We start from the raw sequence: 14,467 nt of genomic DNA on the forward strand, positions 1-14,467 counted from the left end.
TCGAAAAGAGAAAGACATTACTCGGAGGGGGGATCGTATTGCCTCGTTATATACATATATCGTGGCAGTGATTATAAACAAAATACGATCGCAGCTAACAAGGTCGCTGTTGTGTGTTGCGTTGCGAATATCCCTAAACTGTGGTTCGTATTTTTGACTCCTGCTCAACCCCTTTGCTTATGGTCATATCCTGGTGCTTTATACTTTAAAGATATGCTCCCAAAGAACTGCTTGAAACAATGAAAAAAGCCCCATCGAAATCGGACAATCGACGAAACTATAACATAAAAACGCTTATCGTGGACTATCTTCTAAAGAAATCTACATACAGTGCTGGACAAAAGTATTGGCACAGCATGATTGTTATGATAGAAATGCTTATAACTACTAAACAAATTGATTTAAACAAAAAACTTTTTGACGTATTTATTTATTATCTATTCTAGTTTATTACATAACAAGAGCAACAATATAAATAAAATAATACGCAAAATAATAACAAAAATATATTTTTTGAACATTTTATGGGTGGACAAAACTATTGGCACAGTAGAATATTTACGCTTATAACTAATTACATAATAAACTTCTAATATTTTGTTGGCAGTCCTTTTCTTTTAAGGACTTCCTTTAATCTTCTGGGCATCGAGTGGACTAATTTTTTAGTGAATTCAGGTACAATATTGCTCCATTCCTGCAGAAGAACTTTCTTCAGTTCAGACTTGCTTGTGATATTATGTTTCCTAATTCTTTTTTCCAATTCGTTCCACACGTGCTCAATGGGATTCATATCGGGACTTTGAGGTGGTGTGTTTAATGTGTGGGCAGTATTATATATTATCCACTGACGAACAATATACGCCATATGTTTAGGATCTCGATCCTGCTGAAAATAGAAATCCCTGGGGAGGTTTAATTTTTGAGTACTTTTCAAAAGATTTTGCTTGAGTATATTTAAATATACATATTTATCCATTATCTCATCAATGAATATAAGTTCTCCTACACCCGATGATGCCATACATCCCCACACCATTAAACCACCACCCCCATGTTTCATGGTGGCTTGCAGATTCAGTTCGTCCATCTCTGTGTTGGGTTTTCGCCATACTAATATTCTGCCGTCAGATTTAAAAATATTAAACTTACTTTCATCTGAAAACATGATCTTTTCCCAAAAATCAGTATCTTTCGTAACAAACTCTTTCGCGAATTCCACTCTTTTCTTTTGGTTTATTTTACTGATGTAGGGCTTTCTTCGTGCTGCACGGGCAGAATAACCGGCATCCTTCAATACCCTACGTACAGTTTTGGTACTTACTTCTTTTTCACACTCAGCTTTTAACATCGAAGCAATTTCAGTCGAATTAGTTTTTGGATCCTTCTTTACAATATTTACGATTTTCCTTTTTTCTCGAATTGTTACCTTAGAAGGGCGACCACTCCTAATTTGATTCTCTAGATTTTCTTCACTTTTAAAGCGTTTTATGACTGAACGCACAGTAAAACGACTTCTGTTTATGATTTGTGCAATTTCGTTGTAAGATTTATTCATCTTATATAAATTTAATATTATTTTTCTTCCTTCAATTGTGGTTTCTTTCGTTTTTCTAGACATTATTACTCTTTCTTGGTTTTTTGTTGTTTAATAACTGAAGTCTCCAGTTTCACTGATCGAGTGTTATAATAAAAGACTAACGGGAAGTCCTTAAAAGAAAAGGACTGCCAACAAAATATTAGAAGTTTATTATGTAATTAGTTATAAGCGTAAATATTCTACTGTGCCAATACTTTTGTCCACCCATAAAATGTTCAAAAAATATATTTTTGTTATTATTTTGCGTATTATTTTATTTATATTGTTGCTCTTGTTATGTAATAAACTAGGATAGATAATAAATAAATACGTCAAAAAGTTTTTTGTTTAAATCAATTTGTTTAATAGTTATAAGCATTTGTATCATAACAATCTTGCTGTGCCAATACTTTTGTCCAGCACTGTACATGTACAGTAGCGGACAAAAGTTTAAGACGATGATTTGTAAACCGGATTACAAACATCTTATACGCATATTGTTCTTCTATTCGGTTTGTCTCTTTGGAATAACGTAGCTGTATGTTTGACCTTCGTAACCTCAGACAGTCAGTTGTTAAATACAAACAATGTAGGAGTTACAACAGTTAGTTACCGCCTAGCACTTGGAAACAGTGGACATTAGTTTAAGACGATCTGTGTAAAACGTGAGTACGAGTACAGTTTTTGAACATTTTGATTCTGGAATGTCAAAATCATTGTTTAGTGTACCTTTTATTGCTTAAAATTCATTTAGGTAGGAACAGACTATGGGTAAATCAAAGAATTTACTTGAAAACGAAAGGGAACAAATCGTAAGGCTGCGAAAGCAAAGTAAAACCTTCACCGAAATAGCAAATATAGTGAACAGGTCAGAAACAGCTTGTAAACAAGCTTGGTATAAATGTTTAAAGACAGGCATGTATTGCGATCAACCGAAAAACGGAAGACCACGGAAAACAACACCGAAAATGGATCGCCGGATTCATCGATTGAGCGAAAAGGATCGTTTTCGTAGTGCAAATAATATTGCTGCGGAGATAAACTATGAAAACGATACACAAATTAGTGCTAGAACTGTTAGGAGAAGATTAGAAGACTTTAACTTAAGAGGACGAAAACCCCAAAAGAAACCACTGCTGAGTTCTAGGAATCGAAAAAGACGACTTGCATTTGCTAAAGCTCATAAGCATTGGACAAGTGAAGATTGGCAAAAGGTATTGTTTTCTGACGAATCGAAATTCAATCGCGTCTGTTCTGACGGGATACGGTACGTTAGACGTCGAATTGGCGAAAGTTTGAAAACACAGTGCGTTTTAAAAACTCTTAAACATGGTGGTGGCAACGTTATGGTGTGGGCGTGTTTTTCTCGAAGCGGCCCTGGTCCGATATGTCGTATCAATGGAATTATGGACCGTTTTCAATACAAGGACATACTCAAGAACACAATGTTACCTTTTGCACGCAACAATATGAGTGATGATTTTATTTTTCAAAATGATAATGATCCGAAGCACACGGCTCGGGTTGTGAAACAGTTTTTTCAAGAAGAAAATATCACCGTGCTGCCGTGGCCGTCGCAATCACCAGACATTAACCCAATCGAGAATTTGTGAAGCATCATAAAAAAGACAGTACAAGGTTATAAACCGAAAAATTTAAATGAACTTTACTCTACGATTGAAACAGCCTGGAATAATATTACGGTAGATTAATATAAAAAATTAATAGATTCTATGCCAAGAAGATGTACCGAAGGGATAAGAAATAACGGATATTGAACAAAATATTGAATTTAAACAAAAATTGTGTATATTTTTTAACCAAAAATTAATATTTTTTGTATAGTCTTAAACTTTTGACCGACGAAATATTATACAGATTTCGTTCCTTTTTTATAACTTAGCTATTGAGCAAAATATCAAAATGAAATTTTTTTTCTAAGTGTACAAACAAATGTACAATTAGTTAATACCAAAAGTAGAACACCGTATTTATATTTTTTATGGAAAGTAAATCAATTATTTATTTCTTCCATTTCGTCTTAAACTTTTGTCCGCTACTGTATGGTGTTGCGAACCTTTTTTAAAACTTTGCATGCTCAACAATTCTTCCATATGCATCGTTCTGATACATACATGCATATATACGTCTTTAACGGTTTTGGGTTGCGTAAGCCAAGAAAGCTTTCGGACAACCGTTTTTTCTTACGTTAAACTTACTTCACTAGACTCTCGCTAAAAGCTCCGCTTCCTCTTGTCATAGATTAATCTTTCGCACAGTTAAACCTTATTCGATATCACGAGCAATGCTTTTTAAGATTGGCTCGAACACACACACACACACACACACACACACACACACACACACACACACACACATTTTATATGCACATACTATGCGTAGATATAGATACCGAGTAAGTTCAAAGTCACTTTATGCTGACGTGTACTTAATTATGACACGATCTTTTGATAATGTTGTGTTTTTCTGTTCTTTTGGACAAACCGAATATATATAAATATAAAGTTCAGCCTCCAGATTGTATATAGGGTTTCATAACTGATGAAGCGACGAATCCCCTTTGTATCTTTTTCTTTGTTGAGAGAAGCACACATTTTTATTTATTAGAAACCGTTTAACTTGTTATCATAACATAACATTTTATATATTTTACCAAATTACGCAAACATTCTCACATCACAGGTATTCGTATTTGATTTACTACATCTTCATTTTTAAGATCGTCAGGTATTATCTATATATATATATATATATATATATATTAGGTCGAGCCAAAAATTCTTTTCGTTTTATAAGAAAATAATAAATACACAACATTTTGTTCCAATAGAACATGTTCTGATCATACATAATTCAATAAAATAATATAAAACAAAAAATGTTGTGCATCTATTATTTCCTTATAAGAGAAAAAAAACTTTTGGAACTTAATATTATTAAACAATAAATATCTGGGTAATGCGCCGTTGGAATGATTGGACATTTGGTGCGAGCTTTTTCGTAATGTAATTTTATTTGACGATTTATTGTCCATATGTTTGATCTTAAAAATAATCACTTACCAGTTGAACAAATCAATAGAGCCTATAACGTATGTAATCTCAAACGCGCTAGAGGAAAAGACGTACCGTCGAACAGTCGTCCTAAACGTACTACAAGTTTCCGTCTAAAAGTCTGCCATCTCTTTCTACCTTAGAAAATTTAAATAATTCTAATACTTTCTAGTACTTTTTACTTTTGAAATCGCATTTAAGTAATAGACGATTTTACATATGCCACGAACATGACCATAAGCTATCGAAATCTTATCCCATCATATCTGAAGTGTCACGAGGTTATTTGAGCCAATGTTGTATATTGTACATTGTACACGCTGTACACGCGGATTTATCTATACGAAGAAATATCACGGTAGCTACGATCGCCAATGATATAGCAATACTCGCAATTAACCGAGATCCGAAGGTAGCATCTAAAATGTTTGAGAAAGGAATTAGAGACATACACAAGGCTGACTGAATACGTGGCAAATATAAGCCAATGAAACAAACTCTGTGCATATCACTTTTGCTAGAAGAGAAGGGAGCTGTCCCAGTGTCAAGTTGTATGGCCAACTTTTGCCATTTGTAGAGTCCGGTATGTGCCTTGAAATGCATTTGAACAGGAGGTTAATATAATGAGAAGAGCATATAAAAACTAAGCGGGAAGAGCTGCATATCGAACTACGTAAAATTTACTGGTTTATTAGTAGGAAAACTCAACTATCACCATACGACAAATTAAATATCTACAAAGTTATCCTGAAGTCAGTGCGGAATTACGGAACTCAGCTATGTACTGAACTGCCAGTAATTCAAATTTGAAAATTCTAGATTCTAATATAGATTCAATAAAGATTCCAAACCAAACTCAGTGTCAGATTAATGCTCGACGTTGTCTGGAGCGTCACAAATGCAGCCATCCATAGAAACCTAGAATTACTAAACAGTTATTGAAGAAATCCAGTGATACAGTATTAACTATGACATAGACCGAATCGCGTGTGGATAAAATTTTATGAGAGTAAGAAAAGTGAAACATAACGAACACGCGAACGAAACGAGTTTTTTATCAGAACTTAATTTTCCATTCGATGTCATGCAAGATAAAGCAACGTCTTCGCCTATTGACATTCTACATATCTATAGTATAAAGATATTCAAGTAATCTAGTTTTACTGTCTATTGTTTAAAATTTAAATACGATATGCAAGATTATATAAAATATCTAAAATGCAATACTCCTTATCATTGTTGTATATGTAATTGTTAACATTTGTAGATTGTGATGTATTGGCGCCACCTGGTGGTCGTGTACGATGTATATTGTACGTGCACGAGGCAATGGAATACAAGAATGTTTTCCGTTGCAACAAGTTTCCGCGTACAATGCGAAGAGCACGCGTTCAGTTAGCTAATCTATAAGTTGTAATTACATATACGATATTAAATTGTAAAACACACATATATATATATATATATATATATATATATATATATATATATATATATGTGCATACATATTACCGAGTGCTACTATACTATGTACAACTACTGTAATACGTAACCAAAGATTATACATAAATATACAAATACATATAGGGTACCAAGCGTATGGTGTTCAACGTGTGATCCTACGTGTGAAAATAAAATGTAGAATAAAATTCGCATCGGAAGACGAAATACATCGCATTGTCTGAAAATGTCTCAATGTTCGTGCGAGGCTTTGGATGAGATAGCTCGTGTGTGCCTTTTTATTAGAATGCGAGATATCTCCTGCTATGATCTGCATAAAAATCAATTCGTAAGATCTTGCGTTTGCGAATGTGAAGAAGATTAGGAATGTTAAACAATGTACAAAAAAACATTATTTTGTCGTATCTGATTACCATTTATCCTTTTTCCAACTTACTCACATTTCTTTTTATAACTAATTTCATTTTTATGCAATACACAGTTTTACATATTCCGTAAGAAATTCTTAAATGGAAAAACTTTATCCTACATTTTTAGCTTTTTTTTGTACGTATCGATCATCCACTAGTCGCTTGTCCACTTTATGCGGAACATCCTGACACGTATAATATACCATACAGATGAAATGCCGCTTAACCTCTTAGTTTTTATTTTTTCAGTAGTGTTTATAAAAATATAAATTTACATAAATATCCACAGTTTAATTATCAGATTTTCGCCACTCTAGTAAAATTCGATAGCAGCATAAAATACAAGATATTAATATAATTATTTAATTAAGCCCATTGTTTTTAAGATTTCACATACGTATCACAAATGTATGTAATTTTTATAACATTGTATTTTATATCTTTTTACTTCCATTCCCTTAATAAAGATGACAGCGAATAAATTGTTTTTTATTATTTTAACAATATACATACATATGTCTTAACATGTCCAAAAGATTCGTAGAGTTGATGTTCTTATCATAATATTTTATACTTTTAGGACGTAGATAGACTTTTGTCACTGACTGCATATTCCGAACAGGTGAATTCCATAAAAGAAATTATCTGTTGAAACGTCGTTACACAACTTCTTATTCTTAACTTTTCTTTATAACATTCATCTGATTGGTTGTATTCGGTTTCATAAAGTACAGAAAAGATATCGCGAAATACTGAGAAAATTTCACTACGTATGTTTATTATACAGCAAAATTGAAATACATTATTAATGATATTCCAAGTGATCAACTATCGATACCATGTAACGTTTTTCTCCATCGCATTTGTGCTCTAGTGTATTACGCGAGAAACGATTAAGGATTAAAAAAAATATGCTTCATCTAAACGCGTTCGTGCATATCAATCGTCTCACGAGAAACAGGAAACAAGACGAGAAGTGTTGCTTATTGATGCAAGGTATGGAAAATATGCAACGACCGTCTTTAACTATTTGCAATCGAGTTGAAGACCGCTTTTATTCGATAGTCCAGATTCCGGTAATTTCAAATCGAAATATCGAACGGTGAAACTAACTACGCAAACGAACCAACTTCAGTCTGGAAATCGTGTCTCGCGTGTTATCTACTCGCCCGTGGTATTACCAAGTTCATCCGATAATGCATTTTGGGTAGCACGGAATATTCTATATTGAAGCGAATATTCAAATAATATCTTTATGATTCTTATGAGACGAATAAATTGAAATCCATAAATTCATTTAAGCAATATTTATCGTAAAGTAAGAATTATACACTTAGAAATGTATACATTTGAATACCTAACCTAACCCCAACCTAACCTCATCAACGATAAACATAAATATTGGGACATGTGCTGATAGTACGAAGGTAATGCTCCTCGTTTTTTTATTTCTATGTATTTGCTCAGTCTCGCGAAAGTATTTCAGCACTTGTAGATACACACATTTTACGAATATGTTATGTGTGTTACACGGAACATTATGAAATATCATTAAATGTTTTATACGAAACATTTGTGAATATATATTATGACAACTGTGTTCTATTTAAATTAAATAAAGAAGAAGATTAATCGTTGTGAATGGAAAAAATTCTTCGAGAGGAAGAAAAAGTAACTTTTCGTGATATAACAACATTTAAAGCAGTGATAAATGACTCGGTATTTACTAAAACATCATATTTTTAAACGTTTCCCTTTCCAGTTTTGATCTCTTCATAAATAAAATTTATCAAATTCCTGCAGAACGTACATGTATCGAAAAGAAACACTAATTATTAAAATATACTCTTTCTTTACAATTTAAACTTCACTTTCTCCAGACAACATTTTCCCTATTTCCTTCGTTTCATCTTATCCACAACATCAAAGTTGTCCAAGTCTATGATTATCATGAAAATTACAGGATTTCATTCGCCGAGTTCCGCAGTATCGAACAGAGTTTGATTAATCGACAACGAGAGACTTATTCTCGTTCACCCATACATTATGAACAGTGGTTCACGAAAGGATTTGAAAATCTATAGAAATCTTTTAAAAATATATACGATACTATAGAAGTTTGAATAAAGTAATTTGAAACTTCATTAGATCTGTAGTAAGCCACAATTATTACAATTATATATATATTAAATAAAGTTTAAAATAAAATTGAAAGTATCTCCTTTGATTTATTCTCGCAAATGTCATTGCATATCTATTACTTACTTAAACCTAATTTCATCATGGCATAATAGTAAAATAATAATACAGAGCATAATCATTACATATTTATCAATTTTTAATTCCGTAATTCAGTTACATATTGTCAAAAATGAGCAGCTGTTGGGATACTTTTGGGAGATAGTACGTATAATATGTTTATGATTTATGACAGTTTCCTATTGTAAGTGTTCTGAAAATGTAATTCGCGTGAAAATCTTGTACGATTATTAACAGGTAAAAATGTCCGAACAGATGATTGACACGATAGTGGTATCGATTGCAATTCCTGCGACGGTCACCCTTCGGTTTTATTCCTCTATGCCTGGAAAAATCGATATTATCCACTTTATTTATATCTCAGTGTTTTCTGCGACGCAGCGCGACGCAGACGGTGGTGAATTAACAGCGGACTCTATGTCTAATTAAAAAAGGAAGGGGGAGAAGAAGGGAATACGACTAGTAAAAACGTCTTGTAGTCAGACGCTCCTAGATTTTCCGCTCTTTCCACCTGCCAAAAGATTCTACCGCCTGTCTAGACGATGTTGACATTCACGACCGCCTTATTACTTTAGCATCGCTGATGCAAGACAACGGCGCCAAGTTTTGTTCTCACACAGCTGGCCGCGAACGTGCGCGCGCGCAAATACTCGTACGATCGTTCTAACTTTACACGCATAGATTTCGTACTTCAACTACACGCAAACACCGTCTGCAATTCATTTGCATGTTCGTATAATGTTCTCGTTCGTTGTCGCGAATGGTTACACACGACGACACATCTCGCGTGACTCTTCGATAGTAATACACAGTGGCTCAAAAAGTATTTCAACACCTGCAATAGAATATTCTCATGCATATACATATCATGTACATAACCTCGTGAAAATATTCCGACACCTGTAGGCACCCTTTATAAATTTACATATTACGTGTACGTTAGACGAAACATTGTGAAATTTCATTAGCACTGTTATGAGACTTGTTGGAAAAATATCATTTTAGTATATTCCTAGAGAATTTTGTTATTAGAGGTTGCCATGAAGAAGATGACATTATGTGTTATAAGTTACGAGCATGAGCGGGTACGAAATGTGAACAGATTAGTCGACTAGAGAGCTGTGTGAAGAGAGCGATGCAACGGCGAGAGTAGAGAAAAAAAAATAAAGAAAACTGTGTAGTTTACTTCATATATATATATATCCCAAAAACATTGTATATTTTATTCGATTTCATTTAATTTCTATATGAAACGAGGTTAACATTCATGTTGTATATTAATATTTTTCCAAGTATTTTGTAACTTCTACATATATGTAATGTATATGTACTGTATAACTATAAAATAAGAATGTTTAGGTATAAACTATGTCTTAACCCATTGTTCACCCTTGTTTCATTTTAGAAATATACTACAGTTCATGGTTAACTGTATCGTCTATATCGGCATCGACAAAAGTTAAAACTTCTTATATCACGCTATACGAACTTCCCTAATATTTTACTTTTATCACTATTTAACTGTGTATGCACTTTCAACCCTAGAATTTGATTCTGAAGCATATTTCGTTTATTTAAAAATTATATTTTAAGTAATGAAGTTATTAAAATAATATAAAAGTAATGGAGTTATTTGATTGTAGTAGATCATATTCTGATAATATTATTTCTACTCAGTCATATCTGTGAATAATTAATTAAATATTAATATTAAGAAACTATTTATATTATCTTATATATTTTTTAATTCACGCTCATTTTGATTATGACTCCTAAATATATACATATACCTACAAGTATAAGATTTAGTATAAATAACGTCATATCTTAAAAATGTACCATATAATAGAAATTTCTTAATGATTTTAAATAATATATTAATTATTTCCATGCTTAGATATAATATAACGCATACATTAAAATTTAATTTGCGTAAACGTTATATAAAACACATTCTTATTGATATAATTTTTCAAAAAGCTGAGAATGTTAATAATCTCTTAATGCAAATATCCAACATAAGCCTACGCGACGCAGTAACGTTCAAATTCTTGATAATGATTTGTTAAAATTATCTCCTGCGTTTAAAATAACTTAAAAGATTGAAATTTATGGACCCGTGTTTACGTCTCTGATACCTTACGCAACGCATATTAATTATTCGTTTAAAATGAATATATAAATATTTCTTTAAAATGTTAGTACGATAACACACTAATAAGTTTAGAAGTCTCTAAAATTTCCACAAAGTACTTAATCATTCGTAATTCAGCAAAAATTCAAATTTACAATTTAAATAATAATTCAAAATTAAATAACAAATGTATGTTTAGAACAGAATTATTTTCGTTACGACCTATTATGAATTAATTATTGGCGTTTCGAAAATCTAGGTAACCGTGTCAGAAATTTCTTTCGATACATCTGTGCGAAATCTAGTAAGAACGGTTGCCAAAACGCGTACCAACTATTCCCCTGCGTCTAATACACACAAGAACGCTTTCTTCGGCTTCGGCGCAACAGATATATAAACCCAATTCGTCTCGTACGTCTATTCTTACGTTCATAAGGTTATTTACACTCGGTGTCTGACACCATTTTGGTACCAAAGCACAGTACTCGGGCCAAACGGCACTACTCTTGTTAAAGCACGCAAATCGTCACGGAAGAATCAAAGCGACACAATTGTTTGCTGCACGGTTCACCTTGACCGAAAGCTAATTGAAAAGTTACCATCGATGGAGAATATGCGCATAGCCTAGGATAGAAGATCACCAAGGTCTAATTAAATAACGCTCATATAGTGGTGTCCGTGAAGATTAAGTACTTTCAAGGAGTTATTGCCGATGATTGTTAGCCATGCGAAAATGCACGCGATGAGATAACGGTAAAGAGTTCGATGCACATATCTTGTGTTTCGAAAACCGCGAAACAGCGCAGCAGCAGCACTGCCACGCGATATCGCGTAACGAAAAACCGACTGCACCGACTAGTACTACGACTACGTAACACACAATATGTATATTCGATAATTCGAACGATAGATAGAATACACTTGAGCATGTGCATATATGTATGTATATGTATACTAAAGAACCCTTGGTGCTCGTCTTTATAATATTTCGTATTTCAATCAGTAATAGTGTAGTACGCATGGTATAGTATGTAATATCAGTGAACCATTTGAAATAAATGTATATATGTACTTACAATTAGTTACACGATGAGCTTTACGTCAAATATTTTCAGATATCTCAGAAATGATTTCAACAACTTACCGATTTCTTTCGATTATTAGACCAATGATAACACATTTGACACATCCACCACGCCACACTTTATATCTTTGTGAAACTTTCACCGTAAACACGCGAACGATTAGCAGTGATGATTAGTAATTAGATTAAGAAAACTACGACGAAAACGATACCAACCGTTCGAAAGACCGTAAGAAACTGGCCAGTGGCCGCGACCCCACCACGCGGTATACCGTCGTCGAGGATGCCAACAAATGTAAACATCGCTACAGCTGATCGTTGTGACATGTATGTGTGTGTGTGCGCGCACGTAAGTACGTATTTTAGTGGTTTGCTTCCCCTGCTTCGACTAATCGCGTCTGCACGTGCGTGTCTGATTTTACGATGCATGTATGTAGATACAATGAAATTATACATCAATTTTTATATTATTATTATTATTATATTGCCAGTCGTAATATAATTTTATTATATTATTATAATTTTAAATAATAATGAAGATTATAAACTATGACTGCTAGTATACATGTTACTATCAGCTCTCTTTGAGTATAATAGACGAATTCTAGACAGTTTTATATATATAAAGATTTGTCACGTACGCGCGCGCGCGCGAACACATACCCAATATAAAGATTTACAGTAAAGTTGACAATAATAAGCAAAACTGTTCGTTACTCTTTATATACAGCTCTTAGTATGTATTACGTGCCATCAAATTGAAATATCTGGAAAGTAAATTATTTGTGATGATTTTCGGGAAACAAAAAAGTGGAAGATGTAAAATTTGAAGGGAATTTTATATCGTTACCATACTTTCATCTAGCTTATTGTTAAAACTGGTAGTAGTACATCCTTCTATTAAATGCAACGCGTTATGAGTGCAACGGAAGAACGGTGACACTACTAAAAGGACAAATTGATTGATTCTGCGGAAACCATTGACTCGGTCAAGGACTTAATTGGGGATTTCATTGAGCAAATCAGTTGAAGTAACGGGTTTCAAATTAGATACATATGATGCTCAAATAAATCGTGAACATCGAGCTCAACAATTTGAAAAAAGAAAATTGAAGACTTTTATAAGGAGATTATAAATCAGAAATGAAAAGTTCCTACGATTGCTCTTGTGATTAATTAACTGTATATAAAGATTGTTTTCTTCCAAAGTAAATACGTATATACAATTTCATACAAAACTATGAAACTGGACTATCAGCTGTAACATACAGGATATAATATGCACATAAGGTTGTGAATATAACTATTTAGAAAATAATCATGCCATAATTGAATTTTTTAACTATTCCGGTGATTAAATATTTATCCATATTTAAAATATTCCAGTCACGCCGTTTTTTTCAAATCATAAACAGTTTAGATACATGCAAAATGTTATACATATTAAGTGTCTTTCCTATCCAATTTATATGGGATTAAAAATTATAAAATGATAATATTAATTCTAAAAACTGAAAAATGTTAAATGACAAAGAATTGAAATTCGAGATACTTATGTATTGACATTTTTTAATTACAAACTCCATAGTCTATAATTGATGTGTTATATACAATAAATATAAATAAATACATATTTTGAATTGACTTTTTGACATTATAGAATTTACTTGATTACATCTTAATATGTGCAATAGTATAATTTGTTATTTTTTAAACAAAATAAAGATAACTAATTATCATTTTTGTTCATGTGCGTATATACATATGCACAAACAGTTAATAATTTCCGATCTTCATAACATTAATTTTTCAATTTTTCTTTTTACACCACATTATCATGGTTATTAAGCATAAATCCATAATTTAAAAATGTATTTCATACAACTATTCATAAATAGTGGCAGTTATCAATATGCTTGATTTAATTGAGAAACACTCAATTGATTGGTACTTATTAATATTATTTTGACTGACTAATCATTGATCAAATGTCTAATTACTATAGATTATATACAATATACATATTATATACAAATTATATACATATGTATATTCCTAATTGTTATACAACCTCGAAAGAAAAGACTAAGATAAAACATAGAAAACATTTAAAGAATATGTCAATTTTATCATATTTTCATTATGTATTAAATCAAAAATATAGTTTACTGTTACTAATAATTTAAAGTATGAAATTTAGGGGAATATAGAAAATGCTAATTTTGGATTTCATGATTTATAGTCAATAGAATTTGGTTTTATATATAAACTTTCCTTCTCTTTGTCCTTTTCGAAAATTTACCTGGATTCAAGATTGCTACAAATTATTTAATGCTTTGAAATAATCTTTTATAACAGTTATACAAATAATTTTCTTAAGTACAATTCTTAAATACAATTCTATTTTATGTCATATAAAAATTCAGCTTTTAAATAGAATTTTCAAATTAAAGAGGAACTATTGTAGTA

The 14,467-nt window shown here is 32.1% G+C and overlaps 1 protein-coding gene and 1 long non-coding RNA gene across 2 annotated transcripts in view; one reads left to right on the top strand and one right to left on the bottom strand.

Moving 5' to 3' along the window:
* Positions 1-12,234, bottom strand: part of LOC132916702 (V-type proton ATPase 116 kDa subunit a 1) — a 56,430-nt gene extending 44,196 nt beyond the window's left edge. The window contains exon 1 of the mRNA XM_060976942.1: positions 12,059-12,234. The gene's annotated coding sequence lies outside the window, so the exon portion shown is untranslated. The remainder of the gene's footprint in view (positions 1-12,058) is intronic.
* On the top strand, positions 9,532-10,404 carry LOC132916727 (uncharacterized). The gene is made up of 2 exons (XR_009660179.1): positions 9,532-10,037; positions 10,186-10,404. It is a non-coding gene; the product is annotated as an uncharacterized LOC132916727 (long non-coding RNA).
* Positions 12,235-14,467: the final 2,233 nt, after the last annotated feature.

Source organism: Bombus pascuorum, chromosome 2 (assembly GCF_905332965.1).
Source record: "Bombus pascuorum chromosome 2, iyBomPasc1.1, whole genome shotgun sequence".
Taxonomy (NCBI): domain Eukaryota; kingdom Metazoa; phylum Arthropoda; class Insecta; order Hymenoptera; family Apidae; genus Bombus; species Bombus pascuorum.